General features: G+C 48.2%; 1 protein-coding gene and 1 non-coding gene across 3 annotated transcripts in view; one reads left to right on the top strand and one right to left on the bottom strand.

Annotated features, from left to right (window-relative positions):
* Positions 1 to 5492: 5492 nt before the first annotated feature.
* Positions 5493 to 5603, bottom strand: trnal-caa (transfer RNA leucine (anticodon CAA)). Its single transcript has 2 exons — positions 5566 to 5603; positions 5493 to 5538 (listed from the first exon to the last, which is right to left on the bottom strand). It is a non-coding gene; the product is annotated as a tRNA-Leu (tRNA).
* A 4206-nt stretch (positions 5604 to 9809) lies between these two features.
* Positions 9810 to 26360, top strand: part of plxnb2a.1 (plexin b2a, tandem duplicate 1) — a 119142-nt gene continuing 102591 nt past the window's right edge. Inside the window, exon 1 of one of the 2 annotated variants that reach the window (XM_086201682.1) lies at positions 9810 to 10277. The gene's annotated coding sequence lies outside the window, so the exon portion shown is untranslated. Of the gene's footprint in view, positions 10278 to 11358; positions 11417 to 26360 lie in introns of those variants that run through there. The other variant, XM_086201683.1, reaches the window with a different exon arrangement.

The raw sequence follows: 26360 nt of genomic DNA, 5'->3' as shown, positions 1-26360 counted from the left end.
GAGTTGGCACTGAGATGATGAACAACTGACGTCACCTGCCCCTGATGGGTTTGTCCTCCGCAAAAACAAGAAAACCCTCCAAGATGAATTCTGCCCGCATTCATCAGGAACCCATTACAGAGTCCGTGTCTAACCTGGTTATTTCTCACACAAAGAGAAAATGGAAGAACGTCTGACAGTTGGATGTGAATTCAACAATGTGAGCTGCATTCAGGATGTTATTCAAAAACCCTCCATTCACTCCACGCAGGGGTAATGAAGCTGTTTTTCTGCAGAACACCCACTCCCCACTTCCCTGAGAGCACGTCTCTCGTAGCCTCGCCATTGACGGAACAGAATCACAACGTTTTGTGTTCCAGAGAAAGAACGAGGTGGAAATGATGGGAGAGAAAAGAACGTTCAGGTGCTCTTCAAACACAGAAAAAATAAAGTGTTTCATAACCAGGAAACACTTTCATCCCAAATAACAAACCTAAGCGTGAGACAGTCGGTTCTCAGTCATTCGAGAACATTCCTAGTTCTTCAGAGCTTAAGGGGATGTTATTTTGTAGATATTCAGAGAACGTCAAGAATTTTCTGGGAATGGTTAAGGAATATCTTAGAGGAAAGAATGTGAGGCATTCCTGAAAGTTCCTGCCTGACCCCCCTTTTTTTCAAGGACCTAAACAGAACCCAAAAAAAGTCAATTGGTTCCTTAAAAGTTTCTGTAGTTTCATGAGGAGACCTCACGGAACAAGTCCCCCCAAACGTTTCTGAATGTTCCCTGAACATCACCAAATTGCCCCCCCTCCCCCCCCGTCACTCCACATCTTGAAACGTTCTGGAACACTGGCAGATTTTTAAAGGTCACGGCTTCGTTGTGTGGCAGACTTTCAGGGAACACTCAGGATGTTCTGGGAGCATTAAGGAATGTCATAGGGGAACGTACAGAATCTGGGTCGTTCCAGGTCTCCTGTTGAAAATTCCCAGAAAGTTACTTGAAGCCACACAGATGTCATGTGAAAGTGATGCAAGAAACAAAATAAAGAGTGGATTAGAACCTTATTAGTTGTTCTCCTAAAAGATTCCTGTAATGTCTCTTAAAGGTTCTGTAAATGTTCTGGCAACACAGTGTAGACCTAAACCTACCGCTCCATGTACGTTCCAGAACTCTGATTGTTCCCAGAAAATACACCTAATAATGATCCCCTTCTAGTTAAAGAACACTTGAACATCTAGACCGCCCTCAAATTTTCTGGGAACTTTGTGTAAACTGAACACCCTGTATATTCCACTGATGTTCAAATAAAGTCCCCTTGAGGAGTTCTACCTGATCGGGAACGTACAAGAGGGAACATCCTGTAGTAATGACCCCCTGAAAATTCCTTCAGCGTTCCACCACGTAACGTCATTTACAGATGTGTGGGAACATCTCGAGGTGACGCCCCTTACACCAGCGGGGATGTTCCCAGAACCGTCTGTGAATGTACTATTTGTACAGGGAACTTTCTTGACTTTGACATTCCCAGAAGAACGATGGAGATGACCCACAGAGAACCATATGGGAACATTCTCTTCACGTCTCAAAGGTTCTCTTTGTAACATTTCATTATGGCCATGAAATAAACTATGTATTCATAAAGAGAACTTTGAACTGCAGGGCTTTCAGAACCAAAAGAGAATGTTTAAGGAACATTTCCAGTGTTCTGTGATTCTACATGAGACAAGCTTGCTAGAACGTCCCCTCCAATGTGGGTTCTTTGAAGGAGATTTTAAATGAAACAACTGGAGCGTGTGGTGCAATGGACAAAAACATTAAAGCCTCAACAAACTTAATTTGCTGACACGGCGTTCTATGTTCTCACATGTGGAACAGGCCAGAGAGTCAGGAGAGAGAGAGAGTATTGATCAGAGGGAATCTTACATTTGGGGTTCATCTTCTCTCCAATTATGGGAGAAACAAATTGAGCGCCTCCTGGAGTCCATTAAAGAACAAATAGAACATCTCACTTGCATCGATGCTGGACTTGTTAACGCCACCGCTGCTGAGGGAGATTAATTGCGCTGCACCTTAGACGCCTTCCACCACTCGATTTATTCATAGACTGCTGCCAGCAGACAAGAGCTGCTGCTAATGACGCTTTTCAATTCACTTCATAACAGGTCTGTAAGTGGACGCCACGCAGTACTAGTACTCAGAAGAAGTATTCATGGTGTTGTGAACCCATAGACAGATTAAAGTTCCTCTGAAAGCAGGAGAAATAAATCAGGGAAACGTCTTCAGTTGTCTCGCTCAGCGGGAGGAAGAGAGTTTCTTCAACAAATTCAATAAAAAACCCTCGTCTTACATGTCAACACCTTTATCTACACATTATTATCTGTTCTATATGACAAAACAACTCCAACATAATTATCTTCATATACTTTAACAGTCAACATTTTCTGTTTCCACCACAAATAAGAACCTTTTCACATGCAGTCTCCTAACTGAGTGATAAATTGCAGCTTCAATAAAGAAACACAAAATCACTACTGTTACCTTTGTAGGCTCATTATGATGATGAAATCAAACTCAGGCTGACGTGACCCTGGAGGCGAGGACAGCGGCGCGCCAACTCACGCTAACCCAGCTAAACATGCTCATACATTAGCTTCTACAAATACGCCCATGTCTGGTTTCTTCGACCTCTTTACTGAGTATTCACAACAGGGGAAGTGAAGTGACCTGAAATGGGAATAGACGCAGACACCAACGTAAAACAGGAAGCACATGATGAGAAGGTGATGTCAAAATAAAAGACAGAACGTGAGACACGACACAAACTCCATGCTACCTCCTGGCTAGCTAGTAGCAACCTACGCACAGGAGGGTGTCGGTTTTTACAGAGATTTGGATTGAAACGCTGTTGAAAAGTTGGAATGAAATACAACAAATATGAGTCCAAACGAGTTTGCGGGTTAGCATCCAGATTGCCCAGTGTTATTGAGCAAGGGCACCACGACGGTTTTGGCTGACTCAGAAATACAAACAATCCTGGTTGTTTTTTCTACTACAGAATAATAACAGGTGGAGCAGGATGTCCAATCACAGTGGAGGAGGGGCGGGACAAGCGCCTTACATGCTATTGCCTTTGATAGTGCGCTGCCCCTTTAAAAAATGAATAGAAATGAAATGAAGCCGTTGGCTCGTCCAGCTGTGAGACTCAAAGTGTTCCTGCTGCAAAACCTGAGGATTTCAGCTGACAAGTTGTCCTTGATGACATCGTCGCTGATGCCAGCTTCATCAGGGCGTCACACCTCCAACCTGCACCGTGTTAGCGACGCCATCTACATGTTGATGCAGACATCAATGAGCGCGCGCGCGCGCGTGTGTGTGTGTGTCCTAAGAATATGGCGACGAAGATGAGAGTGAAACAAAGAGCAGGTAGTAAATTGATGATTGATTAGCTGAGGCTGTCTGGCCTGCTGAGACTCACTGGCAGCCGTCACTTTGATGAATTGCACCGCTGAGAAAAACACACCGCTCTCTGATTAGTGCCAGCAACAGTGGTGTGTGTGTGTTGAGGCCATACAGTGTGTTTTTATCCTTCCCTTCATGAGTGTTCATTGCTCTGCAGGGATTGTTTTGAGTTCCTCCTGCTGCACCAGTGCTGTGCTCATCCACCCGCCTCACACGCCCAGACTCCTGGTTTAGTATTCTGCCGGTCTGGCCCAAGGTCCTCCGCCACTCAGGGGGTGATTTGTTCATATTCAGCGAGATGGATGACAGGTGTGTGCGTGGCTCCTCTGCTCCCTCTGTCAGGGGATGTTCTGAATAATTCACACTGATAAAGGCCACACTGACGCCTTTTCATCTGGCAGAGACGGACTAAAAATTAAAATTATGGGCAATTTTCTTCAATAAAACATCGCAAGGTTGGAAGTCCGTCGGTGTGCGGGGGCTCGCGCGGGAGGCCTGATGCTGCTGACTGATGCTGGTGTCTGCTGCTTGTATTCAGGTGCTTTTAATGCAGGTTAAGAGGTAAATGTGTCACTCGCCGCCGGCGCCTCTGATTCTGCCCAGTGCTTTTACTCGGTTCATCTTCACTAAGGCCTGACGCACACTTCCTCTCCTGAGTGCTGTTGTTTATTTCTTGTGTTCTACTTCTTCTCTCGTTTCTCTCCATCATGAGATGCTGTCGTAATTCAAACGTACGTTCAGGATAAAACAAACCTCTTGTTTCATTATCAACTGGATGTGTAATGTAGAATGCTGTTATATCCTGACTCTTCAATCGATCTTCTCTTTTTTTTAATCGGAGTTGGAACTAAATCCTCAAGCTGTTGATTTTCTCAGGATGTCTGTGCGGCAGCTGTTCACTGCCTCTTCACATGGCCTTCCCCGCGCCTGGGATTTATCCACATTTAACTTGTTTTAAATGTGTAGGATTCTTAAAGTCTTTGTGCTGTTTCATCACCGCAACATGCAGGCAACAGGCTGACATTCAGAGAGTTGTGTGTGTCTTTGTACCTCCTCTTCTTGTTGGTGAGCTTGTGGTGCGAGGGACGAGAGCCCTACACTCCTGCTAGCCTGCGTTAGCCTCCTATGTTCTCTGAGTGAGACCAGCACTTACAGAATGAGCATCATGCTGTACTGAAGGAGACTTGAAACTAGCAACTGAGGCCATGAACTCAAACTGCAAGTATTTACAACTCACAGACTTTTGTACAGAATTGGTTATATTCCGCCCCCTGCTGGCTTCTAGCAAAAATGCAGTTTTGGAATCACTTCTCAAATCATCAAGTGACATCCACTTCTTTTACAACCCATCCAGTTGAAGACAATGGAACCGGACCAGACAGGACCAGACCAGACCAGACCAGACCAGACTGGACCGGACCAGACCGGACGTATTTCCATGTTTCAGCATTCGTTCCTGCACCGCTTCATAAACATTTTATTCCGATATTGAAGAGTTTTGGGGCTTTGACAAACAGCTGATTTTACTGCACATTTAAAATGGACACCAACCTGAGTTTCAGCTGTGTGTGTGTGTGTGTGTGTGTGTGTGTGTGTGTGTGTGTGTGTGTGCAGCATTGCTCTTCACCGTCCTTCAACAGTTGATTTACATACTCATAAATCATTCACGTCTGACATCTCTCTCTCTCACACACACACACACACACACACACACACACACACACACACACACACCTGTGGGCAGTGTCATAAGAGGGTGTTTAGATGTCTCTTTCAGCGCTGACAAAAATAGGCTCACATTCCCATTCATGCATTCATGCCGGCATGAACGCATGAGAGGACGAATGACGTGTCTGATCGGTGGAGCGACGAGGTTCAGCCGCCGCTGTGCGTTTATCCTCAAACATCACAAACACATTTGATGAAAGATGATTCAAATTAAAAAGAGTCAGTCAGGCGTCACTGATCAAGTGTGTATTGATTGTGATCACTCAGGATGATGAATGCTGTTTGTACTCTTGAATTTATTTGAAATAGCGAAGTTTAAAGTGTTTGTCAGGAGTGGGATTTGAACCCACGCCTCCACTTGGAGACCAGAAGCCCCGTTACGGAGGAAGGAGTACCGCCTTGAGTCTGGCGCCTTAGACCACTCGGCCATCCTGACATCGCACCTGCTTTCTTCTGGACTTTATCAATCGCAGTTCCACCGTTTTCAATTGATTTTCATTTTCCTCGGTTGTCAGCGGGCAGATTGTGATGAATCTGCGGTAGCAGCTGCTGTCCTCATTCCTCCCGCTCACAGAACAACAACATCAGAGTTTGAGCTGTCTGGAAGAAATCAGATCATGAGATCGGACATGTTGGTTCTGGAGCGGCGCAGCCTTGGGAACGTGGAGTACCCAGCATTGGTACCAGCGTGTCAGGATGGCCGAGTGGTCTAAGGAGCCCGACTCAATGTGGGACTCCTTCCTCAGTAACGGGGCTTCTGGTCTCGAAGTGGAGGCGTGGGTTCAAATCCCACTCTTGACAAAGCTTCTCCACCGTGTCAACAGAACACTGAGATGGTGCCTGCGGAGCTGGTGGTGTTTTAAGGATAAACCGGAGTCAGGAACATTCATGTTCTGCCGCCGTCCATTTAAAACTGTGGCCAAGCCCACGACGCTCCGACGGGCTCTTTTACCTCCTCCTGCTCCGTCCAGCCGTCCTGCAGCGATGACAGCAGCCACAGATGCAGCCAGCAGGAATGTGTTGGCCACAGACGACTGTCAGACACGCTGGCATGTGGAAAGGCCACCAGACACACGGTGTCAGAGGTCAGAGGTCAACATCAGGCTTTCAGCCAGGGCAGAAAGGCGGCATGTGTGAGGGAGGGAGACAAAGAAAAAGAATCCAAAGAAACAACAAAACCAGACGGCAAATGAGAGCTCACAGAACGCGACGTGTTTACACAGTCAAGCAGCTCAAGCTACTTCAAAACAAGTCCTGCTCTTGAACCTGGACCGCTGCTGATCCTGAACGGGGTCAGAGGGGACGGACCCTCCCCCCGACAGATCACCTGACGCTTCTCCATGCCAGTTTGGAGTTGCGGGTTAATCCCGCGTGCGTGTTTTCATGCCTCCATGCAGCAGATGCCACCCACAGTCCCTCTTCGGCTTCCCCCTCCATCCATGTTTCCTGGACCACACGCTCAGCTTTGTTTAAATGTCTGCTGGCGTCCGGGATGAACTGAAAGGGTTCTAGGGGTCAAAGGTCAAGGTCTCTGCCCCTGAACATATATATGATATCTCTGGAAACCCTTGAGGGAAACCCTTCAGAGCGGCCACAGTCCTGCTCTGGGACTGTTGGAGGTGGTCCGGATGACAGTGTGGGTCCTGGATCCTGAAGACCTCGAGCCTCTCTGAAGGGGGGATGGAGGGTATGATTGATTTCCTCACCCCTGCTGCTGGAAGGGTTGTTCTATGGCCAAGTTGCTACCACAGCGGTCTCATTTCATTGGTCCATCCCCTCCACATGCTCATGTCCGGCTCCAAACACCAGACCGCCAGGGCCAGAGGGACCAACTCAAGATCTCGTGACCACAACTCCTGGCGCGACATCGTGGTGGCTCCCTTTGCTTCGAGTTTGTTCAGCAATGACTTGATTTTTGCAAAAGAAAAGTTGTCAGAATTGTGAAGAAAAGAGATGATTTATTTAACAAAGCAATCGAACAAAAAAAATGCTGAATTGAGTTTCCACGATCCCGCCGCGCTGCGCTGGCTGCCGCGCAGATACTTTTGAAAGTGAGATCTTAAACAAACTTGCACAGAGAGTATCCTCAAACAAGCCTCGCTTATATCCACACAGGGAACGAGTGTGCGTGCGCGCGTGCGTGTGTGTGCGTGTTTTTTTCCGAACTCCAAAGTAAAATGCAGCGTCAGACCTTCACAAACATGTTTCAGTGTTTGCCTGAGCTTTGTTTGAGGAGTCGCTGTAAACACACACGTCCTGTTCATTCAAGCGCAGATACAATCAATGACACACACACACACACACACACACCAGACAGTAGATGATTAACTGATCAAATGAGCAGAAAGATCATCTGCCAGTCAGAATGATCAGCCTGTCAGTCATACAGTCATCCAGCCAGTTAATGAGTCTATCAGTGGAACATGATTGACACATGGTGACACTCACACACTCTGTGTGTGTGTGTGTGTGTGTGTGTTCTTGTTGACGTGTACACCAGAGACTGGATCACAACCACAGGTGGGCGCATGCGGAGGAGTTTATTTCAGTCAGACACAGTCTTTTATTGGAGCCTGGCAGCGATACTTCAACTCGAGGGTGTAATTTACATTCCAGCTCTTTACTATTAAGGGTCTTGAATTCATAAAGATGTTTTTTGGTGATTCAGAGAAAAGAACTCCTTTCAGCCCATAAGAGTCGATGCGTTCCTTCAGGTAGGTTCTCTCAAGGTTTCATGCATCCGTGGACGCTGATTATTCCCTCATGTTCAGCCGTTCTGAGGCCGTGAGCTGTGACTTGTTGCCTCCATATAAAAGTCCGCTCACGGCTGAGAGATGGAACCCCTGGTCTGAGTTACACCGAGGCTGTGAAACGTCACAGCTTCCCTGGATGGAGCCGCTTCAAACAGAACTCCACCCCTGACTTTATGGCCGTCGGGTTTGGTAGGACGAGAACCGTCCACGTACCTTTCCTGGGCTCATTTAACGAGTATTTAACGTTTATTTGCACCGTCAACCAACGCCCCCAGACTAACCGCCAGAGCTCCTCCAGGATCGGACATATGTGTTTCTCTCCAGACTCCATCTTCGTGACCCTTGACCTTCCCAGACACACACATGCCCACATCCGCCCACGGCTCTCTACACTGATCATTCCTGCCGCTCTTGAGGTCGCCGCAGCGCAGCGATGCCTACTGTAACATTCGGGAGACTTACGAAACAAAAGGTTAGGCCCCTGAATGGCCCAGTGTCAAGGATTACTTCTCAGACGAATTCTCCAGCAACAAAGCCTCCATTGTGGCCCGCCAAGCCCTCGAATTAGCAGCAGGGGCGACTGCACGCTTAAGTGGGTCTGACAGCGGGACCGCTCTCCCAGGCCTCTCTGAAGATTTACTGCAATCTGGGGAGAGAAACAGAAAAGTACTCGCGGGACACGAGTCTGTCTGGGGAGTCTAACGAGGTTACTATGAATGTAAATCAAACTTTCAATAATCTATTCAAATCTCCAGCTGCAGCAGGTCGGGCCTGCAGCGTCCGTCAGAGGGCGACGCCGCCCTCCTGGTTCACGTCTTTGCTTGTGTGTCATCATTCACCATTTAATCATTTTAGATGGGTGTTTGTTGAGGGGAGTTGGTTTTCTTCCATGTGAACCGGTTTAATATGCACGTCAAGAAGGACAAAACGGAAACGGTGTGTTCCTGGTATGAATTTCAAAATAAAATCGAGCGCTGTGATAAACAAAATTAACAGATATATTAAACAATAACATATTTCAGAATAAAGGTGTGCTTTCGGTAGGTGTAGCGCTGCTGACAACAACAGACGTCTGCGTGGCTTCCCTGAGTGACTCGGTTCAAGACCGTGTTTGCGATGTATTTTCACACTGTAAATATATTTGGGAACGGCAGCATCTGCTTTTACAGTCATGCATTAAAACACAAACTGTCATTATAACAACTATAAGGTGTAGTAGCATACAGTGACAGGGGACATTTTTCGTCACTGGGTACGAGAGATTCTACTTTTTCTTCGTCAAAAACTTGCAGTATAACAGAGGAATGAGGGCTTTCGCCTGAGAACTTCCCCCGGTTCCTCCTGAATATCATTTGACTTTAATCTCTGTTTTTCTGACTGGATGGGAGAAATGTATTATAATATTATATATTATATAACATACTTTTTCCTCAAGTGAATGCAACAGGCAATATTATATTCTATAATCTTAAGCTACTTATGCGGTCGTACTTTAAGGATCTGATTTTTTTTTTTTTTTTTAGTTTAAAAGTTTTTGGAAAGTGTCACAATGTGGATGTAAACATGTCTCCGGTGCCTGGTGAGCACCGCCACCTCCGGCGGGGGAGGAGATTCAACTTGGTGGCCCACAACATGAGAAACGTTGGTAATGTTGAATATATTTACACCTAACAGTCACAAAACAGACTTGTTACTAGTTATGAACACGAGAGCTAAAAATAATAATAATAAAAACATAATAGGGTCCTCGCCTGAAGCACCTTCAGGCTCAGGCCCTAATAATAAAATTAAGGCCAGTCCTCAAACCATTGCTTTTATTTTGAAAGGGAACGCGTCGTACTTCCGGTGCCAGCCACGGTATGTTCAGCGAGCTTGCTGGACGTGATTGAGCCTCCAGGCGTTGGGAGTGAAGTGTTGGAGGAAGAGGAGGAGGAGGAGACACCCTCATCCCCATTCTCACCAGTTGTGTGACGGCGGAGCTCCAGTCGGAAGAGCCGGTGGACGTGCGCACTTTGCTGGGTCGAGAATAGACCTGCTCCCGGTGCTGGAACTGGATGTTACGCGTGGGCTGGCGGGGTCATGTGTTACACCTGAGCCGGGCATGTAGTTGACCGGGTTCCGGGGCGTGGGGAAGGACCGAGAATTGTCTGAAAACTTGTTTGTCGTGGGAATCTTGTTGAACCGAACTTCGGCGGTGACTCCCGCGCACCTTTACGTGACCTGTCCGGAGCCGCTCCCCCCCTCCACACCAGGATGTAAATTTGGGAACTTTGGAGCGAACCGTGTCACTTTTATTTGTGCTGTCTTTGGGGATTATAGAGCGAGCCCACGCGTGGACAGCGAGGCGGGTCTCGGAGGTAAGCTGCTACTTCTGTATTCGCCGTTCTCTCTGAACTTCCATGACAAACATCCAGGTTCTCCTCCACGAGCTTCCCGGGCTTCACCGGGAATGTTACAGAGTCATGCGGATTGGAAGGTGCCGTTCCCCCGTGTTTTCTGGACGCCATGCAAATCTCCGCTTGTAAAACGTCAGGTTTTAGACCCTGGTTTCTTTTTACTGCATTGTAATTGTGTTGTGTAACAAAAATGCGGGCTGGTGTTGAACCTGTGAGGGGCTGCTGGGTGTTGGGCATCCAAGCTTTCACTCCGGCGTGAATGCGGGCTGCATTTGAAGAGATTTGAAGTCCGACACGGCGGATGTACTACACAATTTAAAAAGGCCAAACTTTTATTTAAGTACAGTGTGAAGTTTTATATGTGTGCCGAATTAAGCGCTGGGTTGTAATGACTCGTCCCAGGTGTCCATAGGTGCTTCCGAGGTGTAACTAAAGGCTGAGATGTGAGGAAATAAAAATCTGAGGCTTTTTAAACGGAGTCTGGCACGAGGCGCACGGTGGAATGTGTTTGCGGGGCCAGAACATCTGGAGCCCCAGCGAGAGGGCTGATCCTGTTGAGCGAGGATGTGCTCCAGACTGGGCTGACTTCTTCCGTTTATTAAAGTCACATCTACCTCAGCAGCCATAATCCCTCAATGGATTTACACCAGCAAGAAAGAATACAGGGGAAGAATGCAAAAAATCAGCGGGATATCCATGATAATGGTGTGCTGTGGTAGAAATGGCTGTTCTCTAATGGAAGTATTGATCTGAGGCCCAGAGTCCAAGTCACATCATCGGCTCCAAAGGTTATTAAAACACACTCCATCTCATGTTCAGTTCTCCAGATCTTTCAGAATCTCAGTGCTGTTGGGCTTGGAGCCTCTGTTCCAGGACGGCGAGGTAATTTAGCCTGGGGAGGGAGGAGAGCCTCCACTGCACCTGGAGCTCCGGAGCTGTGAAAACACTGGTCGTGGTGATTACGCCGCTGTGTTTAGACTCAGCTTGTTGTGTCTGCTGTGATTCCAGCTCAGTCATGCAGGCTCAAGGCTGATGGAGGAGTTCATGCTTCATTTGCTGCAATCAGCGGAGGGACGCTTGGCGCTGCACATTTACTCCAGGTAGAGTTTCAGGTGTTCTTAAATAGATTTGGAATGGGAGCCCTTGGAAGACGTCCAGCAGGAGTGAAAACTGCCGAAATCCTGGACTTGCAGGCTCAGCGTCCGTGTGTCAGCATGACTGATGAAATTAGTCGCAGCTGTCAATCCGCGGTCTCCACCAATGTCACCTAAATGTGTTCTTAAAGCAACCAGGCGGTCTTGGCTCGCTGCATTTTGAAAGTTTCTCTGGAAGATTTGCACTTCAATCTTGCGACGGAAGGTCCAGTTTGATGATGAGAAACCTCAAAGTTCTGTCTTTTGACATGGAAATGTGGGAGTTGAGGCGTCCAGAGGTTGCACAGATGCTCTTTAAGCCATGAATGATTTTATTGGTAGCTTTTGAGGTTGCAGGATCCCCAGAGTTGGTGGTGCTTTTCCTTTGGGAGTGGTTCAGCTCCGAGATTTGTTTTTTCTTTTTGTAACGGAGTTGGAATCTTGCCGTGTCAATGAATGGAAATGAGTGTGACTGTATGGGAGGGAGTGGGAATATGTCGGAAACTCAACGGAAGGAACCAGACATTTCTGGCTATTTGACACAAACTGGATCATAGCATCTCCCAGCTACGACTTGTAGGCCTCCATAAACAATATTTCACCCCCAGGTTCTTCTACTTCTCAGGTATTTATAAAAGTAGGAGCCTTGAGCTTGCAAGTATGTTGTTTTTAACTTCTGTGGGACTCCAGAATGCAGAGGGAGCCAGCCACGTATATCTAGCTAGTGGAGACTGACAGCTAACAACAGCAAAACTCTCTCTCTGTCTCTCTCATCCGGTATCATCCATGTCTTCCTCATCCAGTCCCACGCTCAGTAACCCACAAAACCAACAGTCCCAGTTTGTTGCTGGTTCGCGGTAGTGCCGGACCAGAGACCTTCTCGTTAGTTTTTAGCTCAAATCAAACTGCAGATAGAGGAGACGTGGATTTTACCGGATGACGGAGGTGCAAACGCACATTTTCTGTGGAGAGTTTTGCTGTTGTTAGCTCAGTCTCCATTAGCATCAAGCTAAATATACGTAGCCGGATCTTTCTGCATTCTGGAGTCACACAGAAGAACCGCAGGAGGGAGAACATGAGTTCTGTCAGGCATTGTAGCAATCGCCCGTCAACTCTGAGACTAGGGACCAGATGTTCTACGGCACGACCTCGCTCCTGCGCTGCCGGGCGTGTTTTCTTCCTATCAGCGCGATCGATAACAACAGTATTGAATTTGTTTGCCTGCACCCAGCAGAGCTCCGCCCCCTGAGTTTTCATAGAGGAACGTTAGTGTTACCAAAGGCCCGATCTGGCGAGCGAGCCCGGCGGATCCTCGGCCACATTCCTCCCAAACAAACCTGTTTGGGAGGAATGTGGCCGAGTGACTCTGCCGCTGTCGGACTCTTTGTTTGTGTTCATACAGTCGATGATGCGGATGAGAGCTCCTGAGGCCGGCTGACGGCAAAATGATCCTGCTTCATTGATCTCAAAGCTCCGTCTTGAAGCAACGGCCTGATGTGTGCGAGCGGCCTTGTTGGAACGACGTCGCAGTGTTCGGTGGTGGTTTTTGGGCGGCTGCGCCCTGAACCCCAGATCCTCAAGAATCTGGACTCGGTATCAAAGTCAAAAGGCCGCCGCTGAATGGACCCGTACCCCTGACGGCAGCAGCGCCCGTCCCTCTCCTCAACGTGAACGGCGAGCAACATATCGCCACAGCTGTCACACGCTGAACGAGTAGGCCAAATAGAGCGGTGCGTGAGACTCCATCAACCGTCATTAACGGGCACGGCGGCGGGGGGGGGGTTGTATGGTGTACAACATCGCATCGCACCCATCTGAACCTGTGCAGTGGTGTGCGACATGTTTCCTGGCTCTGATGTGTGAGTGTCAAACAGACGGTCGTCACGGTAACGACAAGTGCTGCACGGTTGACACTTTCAGGCATATTTGGAGCCATTTTCTCAATCTGGAAGCGTTTTGGCAGCTGATCGGGTGCTGAGCTCGCCATCGCTGGCCGCGCCATGTTCACACGTCTGGAAACAGATGGCTAAGACCTCCCAGACAGTGTTTGTTTGGCTCTTTTGGACGCGTTATTACACAGCTAATCCCTCCTAGCGGTGCACGTCCAGCGTCTCCTCGCGTGTTCCGTCTGGATTGGAACCATGTGCCTGTTCTTAGCCGTGTCTCCGCTCGGCTGAATAAAACATCTGTGAAGCCTGAAATTAAATTACGGCTGATAACTTGGCAGGGAGACGATTTCTCAGACCAGGATTCCTCCATGTTGTCGCCATGTACCACAGGAAGAGACCGCTTGTCCTCAGAGGTCAGAGGTCAGCAGCGGGGAGCATGAACGCAGAGTCACATGGATGTTCACACGGACATTCACACACTCGGTGCCCGGGATTAATGCAGTTTGGCTGTTATTAGTGTGTGTGTGTGTGAGGCGATATTGTGTAATGTGCATATTTGTGTGTTTCCTGTGATTGATGAGGGTCTCCTCCATTTCTGAAAGCATCCCTCTTGATGTTTATTTAGCCGGGTCATAAATCCTCGTCCTCTTCATGTGGGGGGGAGCGTATTTTGTTGTGGTGAGGCAGTTTCCTGTTGTGCTTCCATGTTAGCGTGATTCCCTCTGTGGACTGGACATGCATGTTCATTAAAACCAAACAAGGCATGTTGCACGTCAGATCGTCTCACGCAAACATGTGAGTTTCAACTTGTGGGAAAGTGGCGATGGTGCTTCAGCCGTGACATCGGCGGGTCTTCATCCTCTTCTTTGCTGCTTGCGGCACCTTTGATTCCACGCTCGTCTCGGCGGTGTTTTCTTTTTCCTCCTGCACGTCTCTGTAACATAGTAATGAGGACACGCCGAACGCTGGAGTCGAACAACAGCAAACTCTACAAGTCCTCAGGCGTCTTCTCTCTTCCTCAGCATTGCTTTTCATCTTTTTTTTGTCTTGTTAGTGAATTAAAAAGTGTTTTGGGAAACATCAAACACGCCTCTTTCTGTGCAGCAGAGGACTTTTCCAAGGTTGCAGGTGTCTGTGTGCAGTGAGACACTTGCCACTGTACAGAATTCCTCTTCGAAAAACAGATATTTTCTGAAGACAATTTTGTTGCTCCAAGTCCTCTGAACTGAGTGATCAAGTTGGCGGGGAAGTGCGGGAGTTTCCTGTCAGATGTTGCTCTTTTAGGGTGAACCAGGGGGAGACACTCAGTGGAACATCTGAAGCTGCGCGAGCTAATCAGTGAAAAAAACTGACAGCCCCTCTGATAACTCGCTAATCGCTTCGGTCTCTTTCAAGCACAAACCTTTGCTGGTTTAAGGTTCTGAAAGGAAGCCAGAACAGTGTATTTTGCCTTTCAAGTACTCACTAACTGGAGTATTCAGCTCACAAAGATGCGTTTTTTTTCCACTAATGCGTTACTTCTCTGTAACTCAAGAATGCAGGACGATCCAGCCACGTATGTTTAGCTTGAGGCTAACAGCAGCTAAACTGTCCAGACACGTCGGCCACCAGTTCTCTGTCAGAGCAGACTGATCAGTTCCAGGTGGCTTGATTGTAGTTCAACAGCCAGACAGGTGTGAACACCTCCGGCCAACGTGAGCGACTCGTGGATTGCATCAATCACTGAAAACACACAGAAAGATGCAGTTGGAGCTCATTTGAATCCCTGAGAGGCAGCGACACACTTCAAGAGCCGGTTTAACATCTTTTTAGGTCTGTGTGTGTGTGTGTGTGTGTGTGTGTGTGTGTGTGTGTGTGTGTGTGTGTGTGTGTCCAGCTGTAATGTGTTGATCTCATTATGCTGCTGTTGTCGTAGCGAGGCTGCTAATGACGAGTTGTCTGATTGCTGACCTTTCTGCTCGTTTCTCTAAGCTCTATCACGTCTTTCCTGTCCGCCCACCGCCGTCATCACGCCCAGCTGACTGGAGGAAGCAGGCTGGACTACTTCGGTGGTCCGGCCTGCTTCGTCCAGTCAGCCGTTTTTGAAAGAAAACCTATATACTCTCTAACCGTCTATTTACGCGTCAACTTTTGGTTTTATTGTCCATTGTAGCTTAGCACAATGACTGGTAGTGGGTGGGAAGTGTTAGCGTAGCTCCGTCTCTGCCTGCATTAATATCAGGAGGGTTGTGTAACCTTGGTGATGAATACCAGTTTAACATGAGGAGACATTGAAGTGGTAGAATCAGACACGTAGCCGGAACTACTTTCCTGACTGGGAGCAGTGATTTGACGCAGCACCTCCAAAGCTCCACTGGAACTTGGGTCAACAGAACCAAATGTTTGTTGAGGACTAGAAGAGCGACTGCTGCTACTGATGATGATGAGGAGGAGGAGGATTCCTGCTGGACACACCAGCATCCTGGACCTGAGCTAGCTGATGCTAACACTTCCCACCCACCACCAGTCATTGGGCTAAGCTAACTAGCCTGGACCTGAGCTAGCTGATGCTAACACTTCCCACCCACTACCAGCCACTGGGTTAAGCTAACTATCCTGGACCTGAGCTAGCTGATGCTAACACTTCCCACCTACTACCAGTCATTGGGCTAAGCTAAGTGACTATTCGCCTTCTCTGTGGGTTTGAGCTCCCTAACGTCCCTGTCAGGACAGTCAGTTGACGTGTTCTTTTAATCGTTTCTTCTGTTCTATTTTTTTTTTAATCAAAATTTATCCACGAGTTTTTGCGGCATCCTGCACACAAACAAGCCGGGCACAGCAGATCCACGAACCTTTGAACTGGAAATGAAGTCCCCTTCAACGTGACGAGGCCTGTGAGGAGCGAGCCTGTTTAGCGTCAGGACCGTACTGTGCATCTTGGCGTGATGCAAGAGAACACTTGAGTGATGCAATGACAACACAAGCTGCAGCAACATGGCGTGTCATGATTTTTTGCAGAAGCTCTGCCTCCCTCGCTGGTGGCTGCTGTCGGAGGTTGAGGGGTTTTCGCCGCTGGTTATGTGAGATGCAGGAGAGTCGGGAACTTTTAAAACAAGGAAGCTTTTGTTTTGAGTCAGGGAAGCGTGGGGGTGTGATATTTGAGCAGGTTGAACATGAAGAACACCACTCCAGTAACACCAGTGGGACACACACTCATCTTCCTGTATAATGAACCCTCAGTGCCCCTCTAATAAGCCCACATAATAGACTTGAAAAGCAAGCAATTAAAGGCATTGTATTGAATTTAATGGAAATAGAAAACGCCGGCGTGAATCATTAGACGGAGGACCATTGTAGCTCTCCACCCCCGGTCTCTCTCTCTCTCTCTCTCTCTCTTTTTTTGTCTTTGCGTCTCTTTTCTTGTTCTTTACCAGGCGAGCGGCAGCCTTTTATTCATTTCATAATTACTCTGTCGTTTTGGAGAGCGACATCTCAAAGCTGCCGACAGACTGACTGACGTGACCCCGCATTACCAGAGAGAGGCGGCGAGCTCGTCGCCAGGTCGCTAAATGCAACTGCACACTTCCTACATTTAATTCAGCGGAGAAATATCCATCATCATGAACGTGTGTGTGTGCGTGTGTGTGTGTGAGAGAGAGAGAGAGAAGAGTCGTTTTGAAGAAATAAAAGACGTCTTGGGTGAAATAAACGTCGCCTGATGGTTCAGAGGCCTGCAGACATTGTTCACTTGGGAATCTCCTGAAAGTGTGATGATGAAAAACCGACTTCCATCAATGTGACGGGATGTTTTTTTCCTCTCCTGCTTTGTAACGTGGAAGAAATGAGGCCAGCGATTGTTTAAAAAAAAAAAAAAAAACTCGACTATTTACATTAGAAGTTCCACAAATTACGGCCTTGGCGACGCGCGATCGCTGCAGACGTTGAGTTTTCCAGACAAATCAACAACCGGCCTGGTTTGGTTCCCGCCGCCACGAAACATTCCCGTCTCTTCAGAGGACACTGGTGGACTCTGCATGTCTCACTCAGCTTCCTCCAAACAAGCAGACGTTCACATGTAGAGAATAATGTCAACCGTCGTGGAGCGACGCAGCAGACTGTCCTCACGGGCAGGAAACGTGACGGAAGCCTGAACTGTGGTCAGAACGCCCCAAACTCGACCGGCCTGTTTTTGCCCAGAAATGTTTTTGTTTTTTGCCTTTTGAGTACTCATTCCTTTGTGACTAAAAATGTAGAAAGAGCCGGCCATGTATGCTTAGCCTGGAGCTAATGGAGGCTGACGGCTAACCAACCGGAGGATCTGGTTAGGTTTCGATTCTCTGCAGCGGAACTGAAGGAAGCCAGCGAGACGTCTGAGGCGAATGTGTGGGAGCTTTTATCTGCGTGTGTTGTGTGTGCGTGTGTGCTGGGCGTCCGAAGGTTGTGTTTGCTGTTGCGACCGGAGCAGGTGTGTCGCGCCCTTGACCACAGGTGTTTGCTGAGCCGGCTGCAGCAGGTAGAGGATCAGAGGTTTCCTGACCTCGTCTCCAAAAAAAGAGTTTTTTGTTGACTGAGGTTTACTTGAGTTAATGTTTGACCTCTTTACCTAAATTCTGCCACCGAACCTCCCCCATGTGGAGGTCGGCGCACACGTGTAGGGCCGTAAATTCTCCATTTGTCTTCATCAATTCATTTGAGAAATAAAGGAAGGATGAAGAAGGAAACAAATTCATGGACCCAAAATATAACTGCAGTTTTTTTTGTCATTTTTCTAGGAACATGTGAGGCTGTTTTCATAATTTCACGGCCCCCTCGTCGGCATCTTGCTGTCCCCTGATGGGGTCCTGACCCCCACTTTGAGAACCCTTGGTCTTGTTAAAGAAAGAGAGTTTAATTCAACGTCAAACCTTCAAATGAAGAACCTTGTAAGTGAGGCAGGGCGTGGATGTGCTGGGGTGTCCCTGTGAGGTCGTCATCAAACCCAGACAGCAGGTGGGGGGGGGGGTGCTGAGGGTCTGTTTACCTGGAGGGATCAATTTGGCAGCAGGAGTCAGTCGCGACGTCCCTCCTGGTGTAAACAACCTGCGTCAGTGCTGCGGGACGTAAACTCGCTGGGGACCTGCACCACACCCACTCCCCCTCTATTCACCTTTGTGGCGGCAGCTGTCCTCTGTGTTGGCGGCGTATCCGGAGAGACGTCTAAGCGAGAGAAACACGGCTGGAGTTTCACACTGGCATGAACAGAGAAGTTCTCGTGATGAACCCGTAAGCGCATCCAAGCTGCTGGTTCGCAGCGATCCATCATCCTGGGTCAGGACCGTCCCTGGTGGCGGGGGACAGTGAGGCTCAGGCGCCAGGCGGGTTTTTTTTAACAACTTGGCGTGTCGCTGCTTCAGGGTGTTACACACAAGCAGTGCAGAGGCAGTTTCAGGTAACGTTTGGGAGATCAACTGCAACTCCAGCAGCGTTTTGTACTACGAGACTTGGCCCACCATCACGAGGGTGAATCATGGCTGAATGAGCCCGCGTCAACAGTCCTGCACGTGTACGCCACAGCACGTGTGGTCAAGTGTGACGCGAGCAAATCGCTGCCATTGACGCCTTCTCCCCCGCTCGCTGATGCTTCCGATGGAGGCGACAAACAGCCGATTGCATCCGCGCCGTGGCAGACGAGGTCCGGCGGAGTGTGATCGCACCCTCATCCTCCATCTTGGCACGGCGTCGGCGTCCCTTTGACACTCTTGTTGAGGTGTGTGTGGCGTTCTGGCACTCAGGGGAAGACAGTTGGAGGACGGCTGCACAAACGCTTGAGGGACACTAATGAATATCTGCTGCTTGAACAACGATTGACTCAGAAATAATGAAAGGTGTGTGTGTGTGTGTGTGTGTGTGTGCGCGCGCTGAGGGCTCCAGTTCGACCTCTCATCTCTACCACAGGAAACTAAAAACCACAAATCTTTTCTCCCACTTGCCACTCCAAATCCCACTGTGCTCACTTATTTCCACCTCATTGTCTATTTCTGGCTGCAGGAGAAAGTTCCTGTGTCGGTTCTGTTTTCCAGCTTGCAAAGATAAAAATAGTCCACAGGAATGCTCAAAAAAGGAACGTCTATGAGGCCTTTTGTTGCTGTTGTCATGCAATCAACATGTCAGGGTTAATGGCCCGGCTGTAATCACCACTGATTACAGATGAAGCACTCGCATGTTAGCGCTAATCAGCTGGCACCTGCAGTACTGCAGTGGCGTTACTTCTGTTTTTCTGAAGTTGGAAGCAAAGGTACATGAATATTCCTGCTCCAGGATCTGGTCTGGTTCTGTTCCTGGGAACGGTCAGCGCGCTGGCTGCAACTGCAGTACGCGCTCTCGCGTTTCAGCTGGCTCAGTTGTTCTTGTGAGCCTGTCGGTCTGTCGCAGATGAAGACGGTGGCAGAGACGCCTGGTCGCTCGCTTGAATTAAGAGTTTCCATTTCCTGTTTGGTAGGGTTAGGGTTAGAACCAGCGTCCAGTTGGAGTTGGACAGAGATCCAGACTGATGACTCAGGCGGCTGTACAAGGAGCAATCAGGGGTTCAAGGTGTCACTTCGATGGAGTGTGTGTGTGTGTGTGTGGGGGGGGGGGGGGGGTGTAGGATTGAACTGGTGACCTTGTGATTGTTAGATGGCCACCCTCCCTCCTGAGCTCATACCAGCAGTAACACCAGTACTCCTCCGTGTTCTTTTACTTCATTTAATCTTGATTTAGTGTTCTTGGTTCTTGGGTTTAATCAAAGTTAACGGTGTTGGAGGACAGAGGCCTGCTCAGGTGAGCCAGGCACTCCTCTCACTCATGTTTGCCCGTTTGTCTGCATAAAGGGAACACACACACACACACACACACACACACACACACGAAACAAATCAGACTAAAGTTTACAAATTAACCAGTTTGAAGGAAATGTTCTCATTGGCTCTCCAGTGTAGGGTAGAAAATGCGACCAGGTCGTTGTCCAATCAAGTAACTTGAGTACAACAAAATCCTGCGTACCTGTGCAGGTGACTTCAATCAGACGTTGAAGTACACTCACGTATTTCCAGGTTTTCTGACTTCTTCCTACGCTGCTCTCTGATTTGCTCATTTGTATTTGTCAACTCATCAGAAACTCCATACCGGACATTTTTTTGGTGAATGCAACGACGAGTCGGGAGCTAAAACTACCGAGGGTTGTAAATCCAGCGCCGGCTTTGACCCCGGCGACCTCTTGGAGTCCTGGTAATTAGAAAGCCGTGGCTGAGCCCTGGAACGTTCTCCGTGTTTAGGTTTGGGCTCATGGTGACCTCAGACCCTGATTACTTGCTTCTGTGTTTCTGGTTTCTGAGTCATCTTGAATGCATCATGGTCACATGACAACCATCAAAGTGTGTGTCTTGGCTGGTGTTTATGTGTTTGGCCTACGTGCAGCCCTCAGTTCGACTTCCAGCAGCTGCGTGTGTTGGCTTTTCTGCTCCTATCTTTTATATTTAGTTTGAAAGTGGTGGTTTTAGATCAGGCTGCTGTGTGTTTTCATGTACTTCATTTCCTGTGCGCTGGCGTGTTGCCCGTGTGACCCTCCGTGATCCCCCCCCCACCCCCTTCTCTTTCTCTCTCTCTCTCTCTCGCTCCTTCTTCCGTCCCCTCCCTCCTGTGACCTCCTCTTCCTAGAAAGATTCCCTGAACAATTCCACACCGATGCAAAACTGCTCCCAAAAAGAGGAGGCGAGGAGCGCAGATGCGTTTCTCCATTGGATGTTCAAACACAGAGGTTAGCAAATCAAAACTTGTGCCGACTGGGAAATGATAAAGGTTTTGTTAAATGCGACACAGTGGGACGAGATATCCTCTACAAGCATAAATCCATTTCTGCAACATTTGTGCACGACTGTTCCATTTCATGTTTGAGGCGTTGGTGATGACGTAGCCCAGCTTGCTTAGCAGTTTTAGCAGAAACACCTGAATACGCAGAAACAAACAGTCCAAGAAAGTTGCCGGTTATATTTTGTTGTCGCTCATTCCAGAATGCGGCTTTTTCTTATTTGTGTAACGTGTTCTTGAACCCCGGCCGCCTGCTCTCTCGCGACCTCTGATTAAGTAAGAATCAGACTTTTCCAGGCCCTGGGCCTTTAAGGATCGTCGTGTTTCACCGTCTTGGATCACAAATGAAACCAACTATTGATGAGATCCCAACTGTTGCTTGTGTACTGCGGTGAACTCTGTGTTTTTAGTACTTGTTTTTTGTGTTTTTGTTGATTTATGCTGTATTTTGAAGAGAAATGAAGACCTGCACGCCAGGGCGCCCTGCTGAAGGGTTTTATTGTGCATTTATTGTGCGTATCGAGCAGAGATGCTCTTCCTCAGACTCGCTGAAATTAATATTTTGCATTTTCACTGCATTCTGAACTTCTGTTCCTCTTCTTCCGTCTCGACTTGTCTGCTTTTGTTCCGTCTAGTTGTCTGAAGTTATCGCCGTACCATTTACTGTGACATTGCTGCTTCTAACGTCAGATTTGTCCCTGACCAAACACGCACACGCACACACACGCACACGCACACACGCACACACGCACACACACTTCTGTCTACATCAGCTGTTTAGACCAGCTGATTGTTTTGGAGTGTTTTTCTCTGAGTGTCATATCGACCTCTCAGCAGTAATTGGCAGTGACAGACGGAAAGGTTGGAGCAGAGTTGGGGGAAGGTTGGAGGAAATTCCGGGCTCTTCCCTGGGATCTGTGAATGTTCTTCCTGTAATTCCCATCCATCTCTCAGTGAATAGAAGCCTCTTTGAAGGCTGTTAGCGACCCAAACTCGTGGGTTACGCTCACATTCCACCTCCCTCGTAATCGGCAGATCCCATCAGAGTTTCTGTGCCTGGACAAACATCCGCTCTCCGTCTGGACTCCCACAAGCCTGGAGGAGCAAACTGAAGCCACATAAGAGGGACTGGAGCAGGATTCTGGTGGAGGGGTCCAGGTTGAAATGAACCCGGTGCAACATGCAGCCTTGAACTGGAGCTGATGAATCAGGCTTCTCTTGTTTGGATACTTCTGAACAAAAACAGTGGAGAAACGCAGAAGCATCTTCCTAACTTCAGTTAATAACCTAGAATGTAGTAATTGTACTTTTCTAGTACTGCGTTGTTTTTAGCGCACAAGATGAATCTTTCACGAACTTCAAACTTTATGATTCACGTTGGTGGGAATGGAAGGAATGTTGGATTTTCAGCATTTTCCTCGACTGGTAGCTGCTGGAAGCACTGAGTCGCGGCTGCTGTGGTAGTACTTTTTGTGTACTATGTACTTGTGTTGTTGTACTTGATTAGATAAAACACTGAATGATGATGAGCTCTTGTTTTTGCAGATTTTCTAAAACCTGAGTGAAAACGTGAAATGAAAACAGGATGAATCCCTCTCACGTGGACTTGTTTATGCCGCGACGACCACCCCCACTCCTGGGGGTCGGCCCGGGCCGAGGGAGTTTACGGATCGGTTCTCCCGGTTCTGCGTCTCGTTGTGTGTAGCAGGAGAAGCTGCTGCGAATCCAGCTGTTACTTCCTGTCGTGTGTTGTTGCAATTCCTCGGATCGTGAGGTATTTCCTGGAGGTGTGTTTGTCTGGAACGAACCCCCCCCCCCCTTCTCGCCTCTCCTCTCTTCTCTTTCTCTCCCTCCATCTCTTTGTCTTCCTCTCCTGCTCTCCTTCTCCTCTGCAGTATTTGCTGTGATCGAGGTTCCTGCTGGAGCTATGAGGTGATTAGTCATATGGTATCAGTTTATTTTGCCAGTAATGGAATCGGCCGCTGCCAGAAACACCGTCTCCCAGCGTCCTTTTTCTCCTCTTTCACTTAACCTTTTGTTCTCATTTCATCGCCTGTTTTACTCCAGTTTCTCCTCCCCTGTGACATCTTCTAACCTCTTCTCGTCACCACTTCCTCTCTATATGGTCTCAATTTTTTCACCCTTCCTCTCAGTTTCTCGCGCATTTTCTCATCTTCTTTTTGGGAGAATTCCCACCATGTGTCGTCATTTTCTATTTTCTCCTCCTCCTTAATCTGATGCCCCCCCCACTCTGAAACTCCCAGCTAGTAAAGTAAACACGCTCCGTCCACACTAATGAATTCCATTTTGAAAAGAGGAAATGGCTCCAATCCAGCAACTTTCCAATATGAAAGGATTCCTTCCTGCTCGGTGCCACCAGACTCCATCCAGGCTCCCTCGTCCTGCTGCGACACGCCGACTCCGGTCAAAGGTGGCGATGTCACAGCAGGACGACTTTCAACTGAAGCATCGTCTCGTCTGACGTCCCTGCTGTACATATAATAACTCCAGAAAACTTGATTGAAGTCATTGTCATGCTAATGAACCCGGTCCTGCCCCCCCGCTGCTCCTGCTGCATCTGTTCAATCCAGCAGCGACATTTAGATTTTGAAGGGTGATCGGCATGAAAATAATGAAACGGCCACGTTTGTAAAGCCGTTCGGGGATTCTGGGTTGTGTAATCGGTGCCGGTTCAAGGTCTTGTGAATGTTACAGCGGTTTGAAATGGAAATGCGAGTGTGATCAACGCCTCTGGATGGCTGTAGATGGGAAATAGCATGTGTGCGGCTCCACGGGAGCTAAAGCCGCATCTCATTAGCGTGTGTGTGTGTGTGTGTGTGTGTGTGTGTGTGTGTGTGTGTGTGACAGAGAAAGCTGCCAAACAGGACGTCAATGCCAACAACTGACAAACACACACTCGCTTCAGGGTTATTTCTCAAGGACGCAGACACAACACACCACTGATTGCCGTCTGCTGGCGGGTGAAGCCGTCTCCTCACAGCATGAGGTAGCGCAGAACTCCACCATGTTGTCGGACAAGCTCCGCCCCCTGCGAGCAAGAGTCAAAGTTGACTTTCTTGCTCAAAATCACAGGAATCTGAGATTTATTTATTTTTGGCCCCAATTTCGCCACGTTGGAGAAGTCGGGCGTCGTCGTCGAGGACGCAGCAAACTTCCAGCAGCTGATCAAAGCTGAACTCCATTGAGAAAAGGTCCGTCTCAAAGGTTGTCTGCTCGCCATCATGTGGGAAAGATGTGACAAAGCGGGAATTGATGCTGTTTGCATATTTGCACCGTGATGTCGTTGCTTCGGCGTTACTTTGACAGATCCGTGACAGTGAAATCACTGTAAAGTCCAAGTGGGAAGCAGCAGGTGGGGCCTCCGGCGTGACGGTGCACCAATGTTGTCACTGCAGTCACGGTTGGATTTGATGTTCTGGCATGATTTATTTGGCGTGACCCCTTTAGGGTTAAAGAAAATGAACCTATCAAAGAGCAGCATTGCTTTTCTTGTGATGATCGTGATGATCGTGGAGTCGTTTGCCAGTGACACCAAAGAAGAAGAAGGTCGCCTGCTTCTCCTCGCCGGGCTCGTAGAGATGGGCTGCTCTCGTACTTGGATGATATGAACGACTCCATATTGAATTCTGTTCCTCCCAGAAAGGATAAGAGACCAAAAGTTAGAATTTTGGGTGAAATAAATTTATCTTGGCATCACTAAAACTCTTCTGTGTGACCTTTGAAGGGATTAAACTGATTAAATTTCTCTGTCTGGGCAACGTATTGAATATTTGCCGCCTCATTTCAAAAACAAATATTGATATCTATCCTCTAAAACCCGTATCTCTCCAAACCGAGCTCGACCCAGCTTTCCAGACAGCAACCGACTGATCTCCAAGTGCTTTTCCATCAAATATTTGAAGTGAACTCAACTGCTGTTAACGCCAAGCTTCGCTGCAAACGCATCAGGGCGGCCACGGAGCGGAGAAAGACGTTTTCGGGCAAGAGTGAAAGCATGACGAAAGTGAAACAGGGGTTTTAAAAAAGAAAGAAGCAGAGAGGGGAGGTGGCAGTTTAGCACCGTTTTAAGGCTGGAAATGGCAGCGTTTCACCATTCATGCTGCCGTATTTATGCCTTTTTGTGGGAGCAGAAATCATCCTGAGCGGCATAATTTTCCATGCTAAATCATTCCCAAATATCTTGAGTCAAGAGTTGCACTCAGGCTGGAACAGATTCTGAACCATCATTCCGACTGAAAGCTTTGGCCTCCCATTTTCCCTCTTAAACCTTCAGCTCATTTTCAGTTGGAGTGGCACTCTGCTAGGTGGAGAAGCTGGTGTGAAACCACGCGGCGCCGCGGAACCGGGCGCCACGAGTAGCTTGTAAACACGGGTGGGAGAGCAGACAGCGGGAACCGTGAGGAGCGTGAGAATTTGTTCCACATTTGGTGAGAAGAGGAGGCTCTTTAGTTGGAGAGGACAGGTGAGAGAGCAGGGACGAATATTAACTTGTGCTTGTGTTCATTTTGCGGTGGGAAGCCAATATGAGCGGCTCTGGGTTTTAAATTTCCCATTTAATTCTTTACACCAAGACTTTTACAGCAGGAAACAAGCCGACCAGCGAGGAGATGAAACGTGACAGGAAAATATTTGATGCCGCGTGAAAAGTTGACAGGGAAGATGTAGAAATACTCCGAAGTACAGTGCAGTACCAGCATGTTTTATGTGTTATTTACGAATAATCGTGTGTGTCTACGATGTGAATTCTCAGACTGCTTCTTTTCAGGTTTCTCTCAAGATTCCAATCATATTTTTAGCACAAAACTCCACACAGGAGGAACGAATCAGAGGTCAGAGGTCAGTGTTGTGTTTCTGCTGCAGCACCAAAACTCCTCCCAAAGCTGAGATCTGAGCTGCGGTGGCGCCGGCTAGAAAAAAAACTCCAGGTGAAGCTGTTGAACGTAGCGGCGTGCAGGGTTCCACCCCGCGTAAGCTAGAACAGCAGCCTCCAGTGGGGAGAACACTGCCTGTTCCTGATGCTGGCCCGGAAACTGCGGGTTTGTTCTCCTGATGATGGATGACAGGAAGTAGAATTTCTCATGTAGGGGAAAAAAATAGGCGACTCAGAAGTTGTTTTGTTTGTATCCAGCAGACGAGAACACAGCTGTGTGTGTGTGTGTGTGTGTGTGTGTGTGTGTGTGTGTGTGTGTCCAGTGATT

Source organism: Aulostomus chinensis, chromosome 4 (genome assembly GCF_037954235.1).
Source record: "Aulostomus chinensis isolate RoL2024-O1b breed Wild chromosome 4, RoL_Achi_v1.0, whole genome shotgun sequence".
NCBI lineage: Eukaryota > Metazoa > Chordata > Actinopteri > Syngnathiformes > Aulostomidae > Aulostomus > Aulostomus chinensis.
The sequence above is the reverse complement of the archived record's forward strand: the minus strand, read 5'-3'. Positions and strand labels throughout refer to the sequence as shown.